This window comes from Narcine bancroftii, chromosome 10 (genome assembly GCF_036971445.1).
Source record: "Narcine bancroftii isolate sNarBan1 chromosome 10, sNarBan1.hap1, whole genome shotgun sequence".
NCBI classification, from domain to species: domain Eukaryota; kingdom Metazoa; phylum Chordata; class Chondrichthyes; order Torpediniformes; family Narcinidae; genus Narcine; species Narcine bancroftii.
The window spans coordinates 90169136-90187574 of NC_091478.1; the positions used below are offsets into that span (position 1 = coordinate 90169136).

Sequence of the window (18439 nt, forward strand, 5' to 3'; positions counted from 1 at the left end):
CTTTTCTGCATTTGAATTCTACCCTTCGCAACATTTATTGAATAAATTTGTCCAGGGAATCCTTCAGCTTCTGACTACGACAGAGATTAAAGTGGTATGATGGGTCAGCTGTCATGTCTATGAACAACCTCATTTCTCTTATGAGATCAAAAATTAGCTTTGAGCATGTTCCAAGGAACATGTGGTTTTGTCTTCATTTTGTATGAATCAAAAGTTGGAGCTCTCCACAATCTGTCTCAGACTCTGTTGTCAATCGTCATTTAAAACACAGCCCAGAAAGGCAAACAGAAAGCCATGGCAGACTTTGGTGTTTTTTTTTCTGAAAATGTACTGAAGTTTTCTGCACCAAGTGTGCCAGTTCAATTTCCTTTGTTGAAGAGAATCTCATCATTGTTGACTTTGTCTTGAACTAATTTCTATTGACCAATAATTCGTGAACTTCTTGACCACTCTAAACAAAAATTTATTTTCTCTGTTGGAACCCATATATTTAAAATACATTTTTTGATGTCTTGCTTTTCCAGAATACATATATTGTACCTCAAATGTTATCAAACTTATGGTTTGTGCAAGATGTGACAATATAATCAATAAATACAATTCCCAAATGTGGATCAAATGTTTCACGGGATAAGGAATTAGCATGCTGCAGAAGTGTACCTGCTCATTTCTCTCTCCAAGTGTTACTTCGTAAAAGTTATTTACATTATTGACAGCTGTGTATTTTTAACCCACTCCTGCTGAATTAATCCTTTATCAACCTTCCTTTAACTGTATTACATTGCGGCTGCTCCAATTCTAAAGCTGAATTGGGTATCATCTGCATCGATCAGCCGATATGATGAAGGCTTCAGTGTTCTACTTCTGACCAGCGGCTACAGCTTTTCGATGATTCTGCAGGAGTCAAAAACTCAACAAAGCGAATCGCGGGTGCTGTAAAGGGAGCATGCTGCTCATGTCTGTGACCACTGTATGCAAAGCTTGGCATTAGTCACCGCCAGGCCGCCTCTGACAGCCCTGAAGTGAAGGAGATTAATGTGAGGCCGGGGCACTTTATTATTGTCACTCTGTTCTTTCACACTCTGCCTCTGACTTTCAATTTTGCTCCAGAATTAATTGTCTGCTCCCTACAGTATGACTGATGTGGAAGGATACAAGAACCATAGGCACCTGGCTCTGGCCTTGGTGCACTGACTGGTGGAGAAGGATATATTGTGTGGTCAGTCTCAGGGGCAGACAAGCATCTTTCACAAGTGCTAATATTTCTTACCTTTTTTAAGGCATGGATTATTATTTCCAACACTTTCTATCATTAACCTCTGTTGCCAGAATTTGATTATTGTAGAATAGCAAAGGGTGCTCATCTCATTAATGACAAACAAAAGCCAGATTTTGGATGTGAATCAGTAATCTAGCATTCTTTTCAGAGATATTTTCTCATGAAGAATTGCTGACTCAATGGAATAAGCATGAGGTCCCTAAAAGAGGTAAAACTGTCACTTTAAAATAAAGAATACTGTACTGCAGGATTATTCCAAAAAATGTCATCGTCTATCATTGCATTATTACAGTCAAACTTTCTGTTCCATTCTTTTTTTTTCTGGAACATATGATTTGTGTAACATTGTTGAGAATATGTAAGTGAATCTGACACCAGTCCCTGCAGTTGCTTTTCCGTGTTAAAATCAAGTGTCTTCTTGTAATATCTGCATCCATGACATCTAGCTGCAAGGATAAGTCTGTTTGAGAAGGCAAAGAAACTGGTACAGCAGCCTTCAGAGCAGACGTCATGCATTCAAATTTCTCCAAAGCAAAGTATAAACAATTAAATTAATCAATCTTGGAAACAACGTATCTAAACAAATGTTCAATAAGCCAGCACACTTACAGGGAATGGAGTCCACTTTTAACTGTCCTTCAGTAGTGACATCCCTCAGCCTGTCCTTTGCTAAGCCTCATGGGCCACTGTCAACCATTTCTGCTGTGTTGTTCCTTTATTATAAATAACAACAGGCCACCTGGACTACCTGCGGTACCTGGGAATGGAGGCTTAATGATCCTTCAGGCTACATGCTCAGCTTTCTCCTGATCCCAGATAATGGGACTGATGGGACTGGCACAGGAGTGATGGATGGCAGTGACTGATGACTCAAGACTAGTATGTGCTGACAAGCAATGAATATGGGGCAGTGTTGCAGAAAGGTCAAGGTAAAAGTATATGCTTGACTTTCAAAGTTTCACAGAATAATATCTGTAATATTTAATTATTACAATAAGTGTGCAAATAAATGAAAAGTACCTTTAGCAGGCAAGAAAGACTGAACTGCGTCGATATTGAATGAATAATGGGCTTTATTCAGACAGGTGATTCTCCTTCAGGAAATCCTGGAGGCCCAGTGGGGTTATGAGCTGTATTCACACCTGCGACAGTTGTACATCTTCATGCCCTCGTGTTTGCCCGCTTGCAAAATGATCTCACTATGTTCTGCACACTATTTAATCTGAAACAAATGATTGCGCAAAAAAACGCATTATCACCTTGGTGCGGGATCAGTAGTGTGAAGAAAGAAAGGGTCTGTAGGCAAATTCATCTTCTGCTGCTACAATCAATCTTTCACCCAAAGAAATACACAATAACAAGGCAGAAAAAGGGTAAGATTTATGGCCATATAGCATCAATACTGACCAGCGAACACCTAAGCCCACTCAGCCTCTCTCCCAACCAAGATAGCTCTTTTCTATCAGCTACAATACAAACTCTCATATTTTTAGCTTTTACTCCCAATTAAGGGGTGATTAACATGAAAAAAAATTGCATGCGTTAATTGGGAAGAAGAAGAATGATCCAGGAGGAAAATGTTTTAAAGGAATATCACCTTCATGAAAAGTGCTTGGCAATCTTTTTCTTGAGTTCGCACTGAAAACATGAATTTTATTAAAATTCATTGTCATCAATGGGAATGACGAACAAAAGTCTTCTCTCTGCCACCACCCCCTTCCAATTCCCATACCAAATAGATTAAGGCTTTTTTTTAAATTAAAACTATGCCCACGTTATATATCCCAAGGTTATAATATTACACTAAGTGTTAATAGTATGGAATGTTGTTTTATAACATTTTAACCTATTTATCCACTTAAAAATAACAGCTTATTGCCAAAAACAAGAATTGCCCATCAATGCATTACTGTACTTTTATTGCTAATATCACGCTTGACGAAAAGAAAGTCTCAAGTTTCGTGGAAAGTTCTTGACAGTTTCTTGTACATTTTTTCCAAAATTGATTCACACAGCTGCACTGCCCCTCATGGCCAAACCTATCAGTTATTTCAGAGAATAATAACCATAATCCATCATTTTTAAAATGTAATCAAACAGGAGTAATCCTATAAATTGGTAAAGGAACCGGTAAGTAAAAGGGATGCTACACGTCAATCTGGCCTCCAAATCTATTAGAGAAATAAGGTGGTTGCTATCCCAGGCAGCTGACCCATCATAACACTTTTTTTTATTGGTGCAAGTTGAGAGTTTCTACCTCCTTAATGCTAGGAGCTAAACCCTAAACTCACTTTTGCCATTTTTTTCTTTTGAATTCTATTTATTCTATATTTTAATTCATGACATATTTAAAAAGCTGAATATAGCCTGTAAGGTAGAAGATGTTAAACCCAAGGTTCTATCTGTTCCCTCAGGAGGATGTAGAGGATTCTGCAGAATGGCTTCAAAGTGCTTGGGAGTTTCTTGTTCCCAAAGTAATATTTATTCTTCAACCTAAAACAGATTATATGGTCATTATCACATTGCAGGAGCATGTACAGGAATGCAAATTTGACTCCTTTCAGAGAAAAGCTGAAAATAAATATATCACATGCAAACAGGCATTATTACTGAGGTTAGTGTTTACCAGGAAGGCCCACACATGCCCTGATCAGAATCAGAATTTATTATCACGAATAAGCCACAAAATTCGTCGTTTTGCGCAGCATCCATATAGTTACAAACATTCATATGATAAACCATCTAACAACAATAGTAATGTACAAAAAGTAAGGCAGTGTCTTTGGTTCATTGATTATTTCGATATCTGATGGCAATGAGGAAGAAGCTGTCCTTGTGCCATTGAGTGCTTATTTATAGGCTCCTGTACCTTTTTCCCGATGGTAGCAGACTGAAGAGGGCATGGCCTGGGTGGTGGGGGGGGTCGTTGAGGATAGAGGCTGCTTTTTTAAGACACCACCTCATGTAGATGTCCTCAATGGAGTGAAGTCTGGTGCGAGTGCTGTCACAGGCCTATTGGAGATTTTTCTTGTCCTGAGATTTGGCACCCCCATACCTGACAGTGACGCAACCAGCCAGAATGCTCTCCACAGTACACCTGGAGACATTTTTGCGAGTCTTCAGTGACACGCCGAATCTCCTCAAACACTTCATAAAGTATAGCTACTGGCGACCCTTCCTTGTGATTGCAGAAACATGAAGGTTCCAGGACAGATCCTTGGAGATGTTGAAACTCAAGTTCTTGACCCTCTCCACTACTGAGACCTCGATGAGGTCTTATGCTTGTTAGCAGAGACTTGCATTATAAAGATCTGCAACCAATTTTTCCACTGTTACAACATTAATTGCCCTTTAAAATAGGGTACCATGTAAAATATGAACATGCTATATCAATGCATATTTTTCTTCTTTATGAATGGATAATTACTTTAGTAAGAAAACAAGGAATCTCATGTAATTACATCAAGCAACCTATTGGAAATATTGCATAGTGGTTTTTAGTTTAAAGGTATTACAGGGTACAATTAACACCAAATATTAACTGAGGCATTATGATTCCAGATTGCATTGAAATATTGCATGTGTTGAACAGTCAGGATGCAAAAGCAAATTGCAGTTTTTATACTGTTCCACATGCTAAAAAGAAAAAAAAATGTCATAGTTAATGAAGATTTTGAGGTAATGTCTGATCATGATAAGGCATATAATTGAACCTCATCCATGTCTGGAGGGAGGGAAGTACTTGATTGGCATAAGCATAATTTAAGTATTTACTGCAGTCTAAGACAAATTGGCTCTTGGAACAGTAACAAGCACCTAAAAGAAAACAAATAAAATCTTTATTTCTACAAACCCTTTCATTGAGACTGAGAATCCTAAAGAATTTCAGGCTCTTCACCTTAGGACAAATGGAAAGTGTTCCACCTTCATTACCTCCTCTCCAAGATTAGTCCTTGAGCTGCAGTATGTAAATGATGATTGGGTAGGTGCACACTCCAGTTCCAGAGTATTGAAGTGTCTGGTTATTATTAGAAATATTCATAAAACAAAAATCTGATGCCAACCTGACAAAAATAAAACTCCTTGATGAAACTCTGGAAAATGAAGACAATTTCCTTCAGGTTGGAAATGATCTCTCGGTGGTCAATGTCAGTGGTGATCTTCTTCATCAAATTCAGTGCACCAACACTGATTTTTTTTCATCTGAGGAAATAATTATTTGAAGAACAAAATTTGAATCTAAACATAGAGCTCATGGTCTGCAAACCAACAGTGATTTCCATTTTCCTGTGTGCTTTTGGGACATGGACAAACTATGGCAGGTACCTCAAGTGCCAGAGAGAGACCTCTCACTGTTTCCATAAAATCCTCTACATTCATTTACAGAGTAAACAAAAAATATCAGCATCTTTAGACATTTAGACATGCATACAGCATGGTAACAGGCCATTTCACCCAATTTATACCAAATTAACCTATATCCCCATACATTTCGAACGGTCAGAGGAAACTGGAGCCCCTGGGGAAAATCCATGCAGGCATGGGGAGAACATATCAATTCCTTATAGACAGCATGGGATTCCATCCTTGGTCCCAATCAGCATCTTCACTGTTTCATTGATGAAGAAAGAACATTTGGGAAGTCAATAAGAACTTTGATCTGCTTTATCACAAATGCATGCAGGATAAATGACCAAAATAAAGAGATTATGGAGAGAATGGGTGGAGCAGAGTTCAAATTGATGTTAACGCATGAAAAAAAATGCCAAAGAATGGGAGATGGATAAACAAGGACTGCTTGACAAAATTGACCATAAGGAGAACTTTAGTCGTTGGAATAATGTCTGAATTATTGGACGAAAGGAAGGAATCGAGGGAAGCGACCTGGTAAGCATTTTTCAAAAATGGATCACACAAGTGTTGGGAGAAGACAAATTTGGAGAATTTTGAGAGAGCTCACCGAACACTCGGACCCAGAAGAGCCGGCAACTAGAAACCAAGACCAGTTCTGGTGAGACTTTTAAGCTACCAAGAATGGGAGATCATTCTGGGAGCAGCATGTGATTATTCTAAGCAGAATAATGGCCCGTGCAAGGTAGATCATGAAAAGGTACACATTTTTCAAGATTTTAGCCCGACCTTGATTAAACAAAAAAAAATTGAAGATGTGAAAAGACAACTACGTGCTAAAAACTTGAAATATTAATGATATATCCCATATATATCGAAGAAGTGGAAGAGAACTGACAATTTTTCAAGAACAAGCTGGAAGACTTTCTGCAAAGTTTATTTAAAAAGATCAAGGTTGCCAAGGGAGAAGATTGTGAAAATACTTATAATGGAACTAAGTAAAAGTTGTATTTTTTTTAATGTTTACAACACCGTTTTGCATTTATTATTTCAAAGTGTATAGAAATGCTCACAGAGAGCTCAGTAAAAGGAAAATAAATCTAGGGAAAGTGATAGCAGGGAATAAACTCTGGTCTAATGGGGAAAATAGTGACTTGAATGGAGTAGTTAAAAAAAAAAGATGGCACTAAAGGGAGGGGTTCTTCTTCCTTGAGAGATTCTATGGGCTTTTCTCATGGGGTTTCAGGGCTCTACGTATATGTCACCATCGGGACAGAAACTGAGTTTTTTTTAAAGGGAAAGGATCGCTTTATTATTCAAAGAGTCAGAGATTTTACTGTTAAAAATAGTTTTAAAGAAGAATTGGGATAGAACATTAAAATTTATTAGTTAATGCTAATGGAATAGTGAAGGGAAAATGGATCTTGGCATACCTAAAAAAATTAAAGACAGATATGGACTTTTACAAGAAACCAAATTGGAACATGCAAAATTAAAAAGAGGATGGGTGGGCAAGTAATATTGTCTTCATTTGGATCAAAAGCAAGAGGTGTAGAGATTTTAATTCATAAAAATATACCAATAATAATAGAAGAGACATTAACTGATCAAGCTGGAAGATTTGTAATGGCACACTGTAAAACTGATGCAGAATCATGGATGTGTATAAACAATTATGCCTCAAATTATGATGATAAAGTCTTTATGAAGGATTTTTTTTTTAAAAGAGGGGAAGACAAAATATATTGTTTGGAGGAGATTTCAATTTTTGTTTAGATCCAATATTAGACAAATCAGCAAGAATAGTTACAAGGGTGAAAGTTGCAAAAACATTGTCATTTATGAAAGATTTAAATTTAAATAATATTTGGAGGCAGCTCAACCCCTTAGAAAGAGACTACTCATTATATTCAAAGGCATATGATTCACATACAAAGGTTGGCTTATATGTAATGTCTGAGCAGCTACAGAATATTTGGCAAGACTTTTATCAGACCACTCACCATTAATGCTAACTATCAAGATCATGGAAAAGCAAGAAACTATGTAGAGATGGTGCCTTAATGCTACATTATTAAAGAGGAAGGACTTTTATGAATTTATTCAGGGACAGACAGAAATATTTTGTGAAAACAGTCTTCTTTCCACTGACAATAGTTTTCTAATATGGGTTACGCTTAAAGCTTATATGAGGGGACAAGTTATTTCTTATAGTAAAAATCTTAGGAGAGAATACACGAGAGACTTAAAATATCTAGAGAAATATCTAACAAAGTTGGAAAAAGAATATCAGATATCAGGAACATAATATCATGTAGAATATTAGAAAACAAAAAAATTACAATATAATGCACTACAAACATGTACAACAGAAAAAATGATATTAAAAACTAAACAAAAATATTATGAACTAGGACAATGGATGAATAAAGTGTTATCATGGCAGGTTAAAGCAGAGGAATCATCCAGGATGTTAAATACAATAGAAACAGAAACAGATATTATAACATATAATCAAAAATAAATAAATAATACATTTTGACAATACTATATGAAACAATATAAATCAGAATTAGCAGAAGATGAAAACGAGATGGAAGAATTTTTAACAAATGTTAAACTCAGAGAGAGAAAAACAAATGATTTTTACAAGGGAAGAAATAAAGAAAGTTCTAGGTACTTTACAAGCTAATAATCCCCAGGGGAAGATGGGTTCCCACCTGAGTTCTATAGACAATTGAAAGATTTGTTGATGCCTCTGTTGATGGATGTGTTAGGTCAGGCAGTGGAGACTCAAACCCTCCCGGAAACCTTTTCAAATGCTATAATTACAGTGCTTCCGAAAAAAGTTAGAGACGCATTTAAAAACCTCAACATAAAGACCAACATCACTCCTGAATGCAGATTATAAAATTCAAGAAAAGGCACTAGCCAACAGACTGGAGGATTTACCAAAATTAATATATCCAGATCAGGTCAGATTTGGGTAAAGGAAGACTTTAGATCATTCAATATCATACATATGGCAAAATCAAGGTTGAATCCAAACATAACTATTTCTTTATATGCAGAAAAAGTATTCAACCCACTAGAATGGTCTTTTTATACAAAATGTTGGAAAAATTTTGTGTAGGTAGAAAATTTATAAATTGGATAAAAACTCTATCATAAGCCACAAGCTAAACTTATAACTAATAATCCAGCTGAATCATTGATAAGTTTACAAACAATATTAGAAAAATCTGCAAGATTATCAGTAAATAAAATAAATTTAGACAAAAGTGAGATAATGCCATCTATTTAAGTCAGACTTAAATAGATGGAAAGATTTACCAATAACATTGGTTGGTCGGGTTAATTGCATCAAAATGAATATATATCCTCGTATTCAGTATTTGTTTCAATCAATTCCATGTTCTATACTGGGGAATTTATAAAAAGAATTAAATAAAGTAATACATTCTTTTTCGTGGAAAAGTAAATTTTCTTGAGTATCGATGGAAAATTTGACACGGACTTGTGATTTGGGAGGGCTTCAGTTACCACATTTTCAAAATTATTATCAGGCAGCGCAGCTGAAATTTATTAGTAGACTGCTTGATACTGAACAACCACCGATGTGGGCTTATGTGGAAATGGATCAGATACGGGAAAGATCAATACATCACTTTATATATAAATGGAATTTTTTGCTTTTACAAGCATATAAGTTACCAATATTGAGTCATTTGTTTAAAATATGGAATAAGTGGAATCAATCTATAGGTTTGAAGGATGTATGTTCAATTAAAACTCTGTTATATCAGAATCAGTTAATTCCCTTTTCTATGTATAATCCTTATTTGAAAGATTGGAACTCAAAAGCTTTGGTATTAATTGAGGATTGTTTTGAGGCAGGTTCATTTCTTTCATTTGATAGGCTTAGAGAGAAATTTGGCATATTACAGAACACATTGTTTGCCTACTATCAGGTATGTGATTTTTTTAATGAATTGTTTTGGTCGGGAAATGATATTGGCAATGCAATTGAAGTTTGAAATGTTACTTATGGATAAAGGAAAGAAAGGATTTACTTCAGAAATGTATTCGTTGTTGGAGATAAAAATGAAGAAAGTAGGGGTATTGAGAATAAAAGATAAATGGGAACAAGAGTTAGCTACTTCTATTTCTGAGGAAGAATGATCAGATCTGTGTTTACATAATGTTACAAAATTAGTTAATGTGCGTTATAGTTTAGTTAATTATAATTTTCTGCACCAGTTATATTTAACTCCTGAAAAGTTAAAGAGGTATGGTTTTAGTGATTCATATTTGTGTTTTCAGTGTGGAATTGTGTAAAGGTTGAGCCTTTTTGGGAAAAGGTTATAAAGTTTTTGCAAGATTTACTCCAAATAGATTTATATGTGGATCCATGGTTGTGTTTATTAGGTTATCTTCTTTGGCTTGGCTTCGCGGACGAAGATTTATGGAGGGGGTAAAAAGTCCACGTCAGCTGCAGGCTCGTTTGTGGCTGACAAGTCCGATGCGGGACAGGCAGACACGGTTGCAGCGGTTGCAGGGGAAAATTGGTGGGTTGGGGTTGGGTGTTTGGTTTTTCCTCCTTTGCCTTTTGTCAGTGAGTGCTTTTGGATAAATTTCAGATTGCATTTATTCAATTGAGTTTGGCAGTGGCTAGAAAATGTATAGCAGTAACCTGGAAAAATGATGTGGCGTTAAATATGCAAAAATGGCATAATGAAAAAATTATATATAATTTGCAAAATAATTATTCTTTTTTTGAGAAAATGTGGACTCCGTATTTAGAATGTATGATCTGGATGTTAAGTAATTTTTTATTCTTGTTTGAATTGGTGAATTGACATATTGCAACCTAACCCACTTTGTTTGTTTATAAATACTTATCTTTGTGTATGTTAAGCTCTGAGGGGGAGGGATAATGTGGGGTGGAGGGTATATGGGGTTTCAGTTAGATGGGTTTTTTTTTTGTATTTTAAATCTGTATTTTAAAAAAAATTTAAATAAACTTTTCAAAATAAATAAATAGACAGACAGACAGACAGACAGATAAATAGACAGATCCATCTACTTCTCACCAAAAAAAAGTGAGATAATGCCATTGCAGAACTACCAAAAGGGTAGTAGATTTAAATGGAAGGAAGATGGAATTAAGTACTTAGGAATAATGACAGATAATAATTTACAGAATTTAAAGAAGCTTAATTATACCTCTTTGTTAGAAAAAATAGAAAAAAAGATTTCCAGAAATGGAAAGATCTGCCATTTACATTAATAGGAAGAGTAAATTGTATAAGAATGAAGGTAATGCCAAGACTACAGTATCTCTTTCAATCATTGCCCATTGCTCTAACTAATAAATTATTTAAATTATTACATAATTGTATAAGACAATTCCTATGGAATAACAAAGTACCTGGAATTGCACTGGAAAAGTTACCATGGGACTATAAATTGGGAGGATTTAGACTCCTGGAGTTTAAGAAATATTATCAATCAGCACAAGCAAGATTTATATCATCTTTCTTTGAAGAAGAGACCCCCTTCATGGGCTCAAATGGGACTGAATTCAATAAAAGAGGAGACAATGAGGACTATTTATAAGTGGAATGTTAAGTCAATAACATGCATATAAGGCATATAATTAGAATATGGCAAGAAATAAATTAATGTATCGGTTATAAAAAAGCAAGTGTATCACTGAGGACACCATTATGTAAAAATGTGCTACTGCCTATGAATCTGGGTAACAAAATATTGAATTCATGGTACGATGAAGGAATGAGATACATTGATGATTGCTATATGGAAAGATCTCTTCGGTCTTTTGAACATTTAAGAAGTAAGCATGGAGTAACTAAAGGGACATTCTTTTGCTTTCTCCAGATAAGATCATTCTTAAGAGAAAGATGGTGACCAAACATGGCCCCACCTGAAGTTAGTGAGATGGAATGAACAATTTGGCTGGGGAACAAACACACCTAAATTTATACCTAAAATATACTCAGCTCTCTAAAATGAAAGTGCAGAAGTAGGTTTACAGAAATCGAGAGAGAGTTGGGAGTCAGATTTAGGAGTTGCAATAATGGAAAGATGCTGGTTTGATTGGTGTTTGGATAGCATAATGTCAATTATAAATGCAAGATACAGGCTAGTGTAATATAATTTACTACACCAATTACACCTCACACCACAGAAATTACATAAATCAAAATTGGAAATATCAGAGGTGTGCTTTAGATATGGAATAGAAATAGGAACATTTGTACATGCTATGTGGTCGTGTGTGAAGGTAAGACCTTTTTAGAATGGTATTACTGAAATCCTAACAAGGATAACAGGGGTGGCCTTCGGAGACAACCTAGAGCTTAGCCTTTTGGGCATTTTATTGAAATAAGTAACAAACTAAATTAATTCCAAATTTCATTTGTTAAAAGAGCTTTAGCTGTGGCTAAGAAATATATTGTGATCACTTGGAAATCTGACTCCCCTCTACAGATGGAAGACAAAGATGAACATGAGAGAGAGAAAAAAAAAATCACATATAATCTAAGAAACATATGATATATTTATAAAAATATGGCAATTATATTTGGATTATATAGGGGCCCAAATAAAAAAAAGGTGCTACTATTATAAAAATATGTGACCTCCTTAATGAAGTCTTTCTTTTATTTTAAACCAACTGTAAGCCCTGACAGTATATGGATTTATACTGTGAAAGGGGGTGAGGGGGGGGGGGGGGGTGTGAGGGATTGTTTTGTTTTATATATATATATATATATATATATTGATATGGATATATGTAGGAAAAAAATGAAATTTTCACAAAAGTAGACTGCAAATCCTATATTAATTTCATAGGCCACTCCAGAACTCACAGAACTGGAGAGGAAACTAATTATCATGAACGTTAAGGTGTTTCCTAAGATTGACAGCCAATTAAATACTTTTAACATATTGTGCAATATGAATCAAGAATCAGCATTATTGTCATGAACGTGTGTCACAAAGTTCATTGTTTCGCAGCAACATCACAGGGGCAAGAACGGATATTGGAAATGGAAGGTATTTTGTCAACTCTGGCTCCTAAAAAATTAGCACTCCTATTAATTACACCCTGTTCATACTGACTGTGGCCTTCTGATGAGGATGTTCAAGATCCTGTTGCAGAGAAAAGTGCAGAGGCCCAGATTTTGAAGCTTGACGACCAGTACTGAGGGTATGGTGGTGTTGAAAACTGTGCTGTGGTCAATAAAGAAGCCACCTGATGTACATGTTGCTGCTGTTTAAGTGGTCCGGGACTGAGTGGTGAGCCAGTGAGATTGGAACTGCTGTGGAGCATTTGTGGCAGTAGGCGAATTGCAGCAGGTCCAGATCTTTACTTAGACCATGACCTAACTCTCAAAGCATTTTATCATAGTAGATGGGCCTCTGTTCCTCCCTCTGCAAATGGATCCTTGAGTTCCTCATCAGAAGACCACTGTCTACATAAATCAGAAACCATGTCTCCTCCTCATTGACTAGCAACACAGGCTCACCTCAAGGAAAGTCATTGAGGCAGCTCCCTCTGCTCCTCTTGAATACTGGTATGATTGTGTATTGCACTACAATCACAACATCTACAGACTTTCCTGTTCAACTTTTCAAATGTAATCTGGAAGGAAAGTGCTCAGGCCCAAAATACACACTGCCTAGTGCTTGTCATGGATGCTGTATGACCTGCTGAGTTCCTCCAGCACTTTGGTTTATTGTTTGAAATATAGGCCCTGTTGTAGAAAATGCAGCAATCAATTTGTGCACAGTAAGCTAGATGGTCAAAGGATGGAAAGCAATTAAAGTCCCAATCAACGTTGTTGTCAAACTGAGTAGCTGAAGATCGTCACACCTAGATAATAATTTGTTCTAATTTCTCCTGCAATGCATTGCACAGGAATGATGGGAAGGGTGAATCACATGAAGGAGTTTCCAGGGTGTTACTCGATTTCACTCTATGAAATGTCATATTGTGATAGTATGGTATAGTATCACCAATGTATATATTTGTATATATTTACATATAGTAGTTATGATTGGCTGAGAGCCATAGCCACGCCCACTGGCAGGTCATTTAGGGATGCTCCTAACCAGACCCAGGTCAGTCTGGACTGGTCGACCTCAATGTAATACGCTCCAGTCTTTTGCTAATAAAAGCCTTGGTTTGAGTTATCAAGTCTTTGGGTCATTCGACACGCTACAATTTTATTAACAAAATGTTTCAACGGATGGAGCGAATGCTGCGACCAGAACACCTCTGCATCAACCCACAGTCAGCTACTGCCCAGAGTGATTTCAGACACTGGTTGAGGAGCTTAGAGGCATATCTGCAACACTCAGACCCCATCGTGGAGGAGAACCCCGATAAACTGCGAGTGCTGATGTCCCCGGTGTCCATGAGAGTCTACGAAAATAACCAGGACGTGACCTACATGGCTGCCAGAACGTGCTGAGGGGACTCTATGAGCGGCCTGTGAATGAGGTCTATACCAGGCACATGCTGGCGACCAAGAAGCAGCAGCCCGGTAAATCTTGCAAAGCCTACCTCCAAGTACTGAGGTTACTGGGTAGAGCTTGTGCATGCACCGACAAAACTGCAGCTGGGATCACTGACAACCTCATCCGGGGTGCCTATGTGGCTGGGGTCCGATCTAACAAGGTGAGGCAACAATTGCTGGAACACGGGGGAGACCGCCTGGTGGAGACCATTCAAATTGCTGAAAAGATGGAGGCTGCAGCCCTAAGCATGGACGCCTGTACACAGGCCCCCTCATTACAATGTGAGTAGAACGCCTGCATTTAACCCAGTTTCTCCACGCCCCATTGATGGCCTCTCTGCCACTGCCACGCTACTCAATGCGGCCCCGAAGTGCTACTTTTGTGGGAGGGAGAAACACAGCTGATCCTTGTGCCCCATGAGGAAGGCCCACTGCCAGGAGTCTCGAAAGAACAGCCACTTCGCCACAGTCTGCCAGTCCAAAATGGCCTTCCCCAAATTCGAATTACTTGTCCTTGGAACTCTCATCCAATGAGAGCAAGGAATTGATTGTGCAGCAACACTTGACATCATGATGGAGGCACCACTCTCACAACGCTCCGCCCTCTCCGCAGTGACGCTGATTCGAGGCTCGGCCCCCTGCACAGTGGGACTTTCGCTTCAGCAAGCCCCGATGGACTGCCTGCACAACAACTGCCGCCGCCTCTGCAGCTCACCACCCCCGTTGACTCTGACTGGGTCCCTGCACCGGAAGACCCCATCGGCCCACCTGCACCACAAGAGTCGCCGCCTCTGCAGCTCGCCACTGACTCCTACTGGAGGATGCCGCCTCCATGACTTGCTGCCGATCCACACGGAAGACCACCCTTTCACTCCAGTGATGTCACCATGCAAGCATAGCATGCACCAGGCTGAGGCCCAACAATGCTCCACCCCTGCTCCAGTGATGCAACGAGTGACATCATCATGCCAGCCTCCACAGTCACCAACACCGGCAGCAGTCCCACTCCCTGTATCAGTTGCTGCATCAGAGACATTAAACCAAAACCAGCCACACCCCCTAGCTAAGGCTATGGAAACGATTAAAGTGAACAGCCAATATACTAACTGTCTGTTTGATTCAGGTTCAACTGAGAGCTTCATTCACTCAGACCTGGTCCAACGATGTGTGCTAGCAGTTCACCCAACGGACCAGAAGATTTCGCTGGCCACAAGAGCCCATTCAATGGGCAGTTTTGTGGTGACCTTGAAAGGTCAGGGCATCAAATTTACAGGTTTAAGTTGCTGGTCCTATCTCAATTATGTGCGCCTATGTTGTGGGGGTTGGATTTCCAATGTCATTTTAAATCAGTGTCACTGCATTATGGGCGTCCCCACTCTCCACTCTCTGTCTGCCACCACTCCACCCCGGAGGCCTCCTGCCAGCGACAGCCCACGCCAGTCCCCATGTCCCGACACTCCACTTGCAGCCTCTCCACCCTCCAGGTCACTCCTCCAGCACTTTTCACCAAACTCATCCCCTGGCTAGAAACAATTGCCACTAAAAGCAGGCAGTACAGCTTCGGGGACAGGAAATTTATTAAAAGCGAGGTGCGCAGACTGCTGGCGAGGGCATCTTCGAGCCCAGCGCAAGTCCCTGGAGGGCACAGGTGGTAGTGGTGAAGAACGGGGAGAAGCTGCGGATGGTGGTTGACTACAGCCAAATGGTCAACCGCTTCATGCTCTTGGACGCGTGCCCTCTTCTGCAAATCACGGATGTGGTGAATCAGATCACCCAATACTGTGTGTTTTCCACCATCGACCTCCGATCAGCCTACTACCAGCTCCCGATCCACATGGAAAACCGCCCTTTCACGACCTTCGAAGTGAACTGGCTTTCAATTCCTCAGGGTCCCCTTTGGTGTCACAAATGGTGTCACAGTCTTTCAGTGAGAGATGGACTGGATGGTAGACCAGAATGGCCTAACAGCTACATTCCCATATCTGGACAACGTCACCAGCTGTGGCCACGATCCGCAGAACCACGACGCCAACCTTGAGAAATCCTTCCAAACAGCGAAACAGCTGAATCTGACCTACAATTTCAAGAAGTGTGTCTTCCGGACCACTTGCCTCGCAATTCTAGTTTGCGTGGTGCAAAACAAGGTGGTAATGCCAGACCCCGACCACATGCACCCTCTCTTGGACCTTCCACCGCCCCAAACCCAGAAGGCACTCAAACGCTGCCTGGGGTTTTTTCCTACTATGCTCAAAATGGGTCCCACAGTACACTGACAAGGCATGGCCACTGATTAAGTCCACCTCCTTACCCTTGTCAGCGGAAGCCAGAGCGGCCTTCGACCGCATCAAGTCAGACATCGCCGCAGCCACTCTGCACACCATAGGTAGAGAGCGATGTGTCTGACTTTGTGCTGGCAATCATCTTAAACCAGGCTGGTAGGCCTGTCGCCTTCTTTTTTAGGACCCTCAGGCCCAGAAAGCCAACACTCCTCTGTCGAGAAGGAGGCCCAGGCCATTCTAGAGGCTGTACGTCGTTGGAGACACTACCTCGCTGGCAGGCGCTTTACACCGCTGGCCGATCAATTAGCGGTCTCATTGATGTTCAACAGCAACTAGCGGGGTAAGAACAAAAATGACAAGGTTGCCAGGTGGAGAATCGAACACTCCACCTTCAATTATGATATTCTGTACCGGCCTGGTAAACTCAATGACCTGCCCGATGCCCTTTCCCGTGGGACATGTGTCAGTGTACAAATGGACAGGCTGCAGAGACTCCATGAGGAGCTCAGTCACCCAGGGGTAACCAGGTTTGTACACTTTGGAAAGGCCCTGCAACCTGCCCTATATGGTCAAGGAGATCCACTCCATGACCCGAGCCTACCCAGTATGCGCTGAGTGCAAGCCCAACTTCTTCTGGCCTGAGAGGACCTACATCATTAAAGCCACATGGGTCTTCGAACATCTCAGTGTGGACTTCGAGGGGCCCCTACCATTGACGAACCATAACACCTACATTCTCATGGTGATCAACGAGCACTCCTGTTTCCTATTCCCTGCTCGGACATGAACGCCTCCACAGTCATAAATGCTCTGCACAGCATTTTCACCATTTTCAGGTACCCCAGTTACATGCACAGTGACCTGGGGGTCCTCATTTATGAGTGTGGGGCTGAGGCAGTACCTTCTGGAGTGCAGTATTGCTTCAAGCAGGACCACTAGCTACAACCCAACAGGCAGGTTGAAAGGGAGACTGCCACCATCTGGAAAGCGATCACACTTTCCCTTCAGTCCACTCTCTGGCAAGACGACCTCCCAGACACCCTGAACTCCTTCAGGTCCCTGTTATGCTCTGCCACCAACACTTCCCCGCACGAACATATGTTCTCGTTCCCACGGAAGACGGAGTCAGGAATGACCACACTGGCTTGGATGATGGTCCCTGGACCTGTCCTGATGAAACATCATGTCTGGTACTCGGAAAACGACCCCCTAGTCGACCAGGTAACACTGTTACACGCGAACCTGCACTACGCTATATCGAGTACCTGGACAGGTGGGTCTCAGTAAGGGACCTGGCCCAAGCCAGGTCTAACATTGTTACGTTCCAACCCCAACCTCCATCCAATCCTCCTCTAGGTTATGTTCCGGGACAGCAGACAGCAAGACCAGCAGCACCTCACAGATGACAACGGCAGCAGATCAGACCCGTCTACAGCCAACGATGACTGTGGACTAGGTGAAACTGTGCGTGTGGACCCCAGCGATGATACCCTGCCAGCTACCCCGATCCAGGTATCATGACGATCATATCGGACAATCAGGCCTCCCAAACGCTACAGCTTGTGAACACTGCATGCTCTTCCACCCCCCTTTTTTTTTACTCACCCTGGGATCAGTTCTTAAAGAAGGGGTGAATGTGATAGTATGGATCCTATCACCAATGTATATATTTACATATAGAAGTCATGATTGGCTGAGAGCCGTAGCCACGCCTACTGACTGGCAGGTCATAAAGGGATGCTCCTAACCAGACCCAGGTCAGTCTGGACTGGTCAACCTCGATGTACTACGCTCCAGTCTTTTGCTAATAAAAGCCTTGGTTTAAGTCAACAAGTCTTTGGGTCATTCGACACGCTACACATACAAATGTGAAAAAGAAACAGTTGTGCTTTTGAATTTTGAGGCAGCATTTCTTCAGATAGCAAATTACTGCTTTGAATTCTGCAAGAATTGGAATGGCCAAAGTCAATCCAGGAAGGAGG

At 40.1% G+C, this 18439-nt stretch overlaps 1 long non-coding RNA gene across 3 annotated transcripts in view; it reads right to left on the bottom strand.

Annotated features, from left to right (window-relative positions):
* Nucleotides 1-18439, bottom strand: part of LOC138744009 (uncharacterized) — a 70592-nt gene that overhangs the window by 11923 nt on the left and 40230 nt on the right. For all 3 annotated transcript variants that reach the window (XR_011345189.1, XR_011345190.1, XR_011345191.1), the window contains exon 3: nt 5344-5482. This is a non-coding gene — a long non-coding RNA (uncharacterized lncRNA). The remainder of the gene's footprint in view (nt 1-5343; nt 5483-18439) is intronic.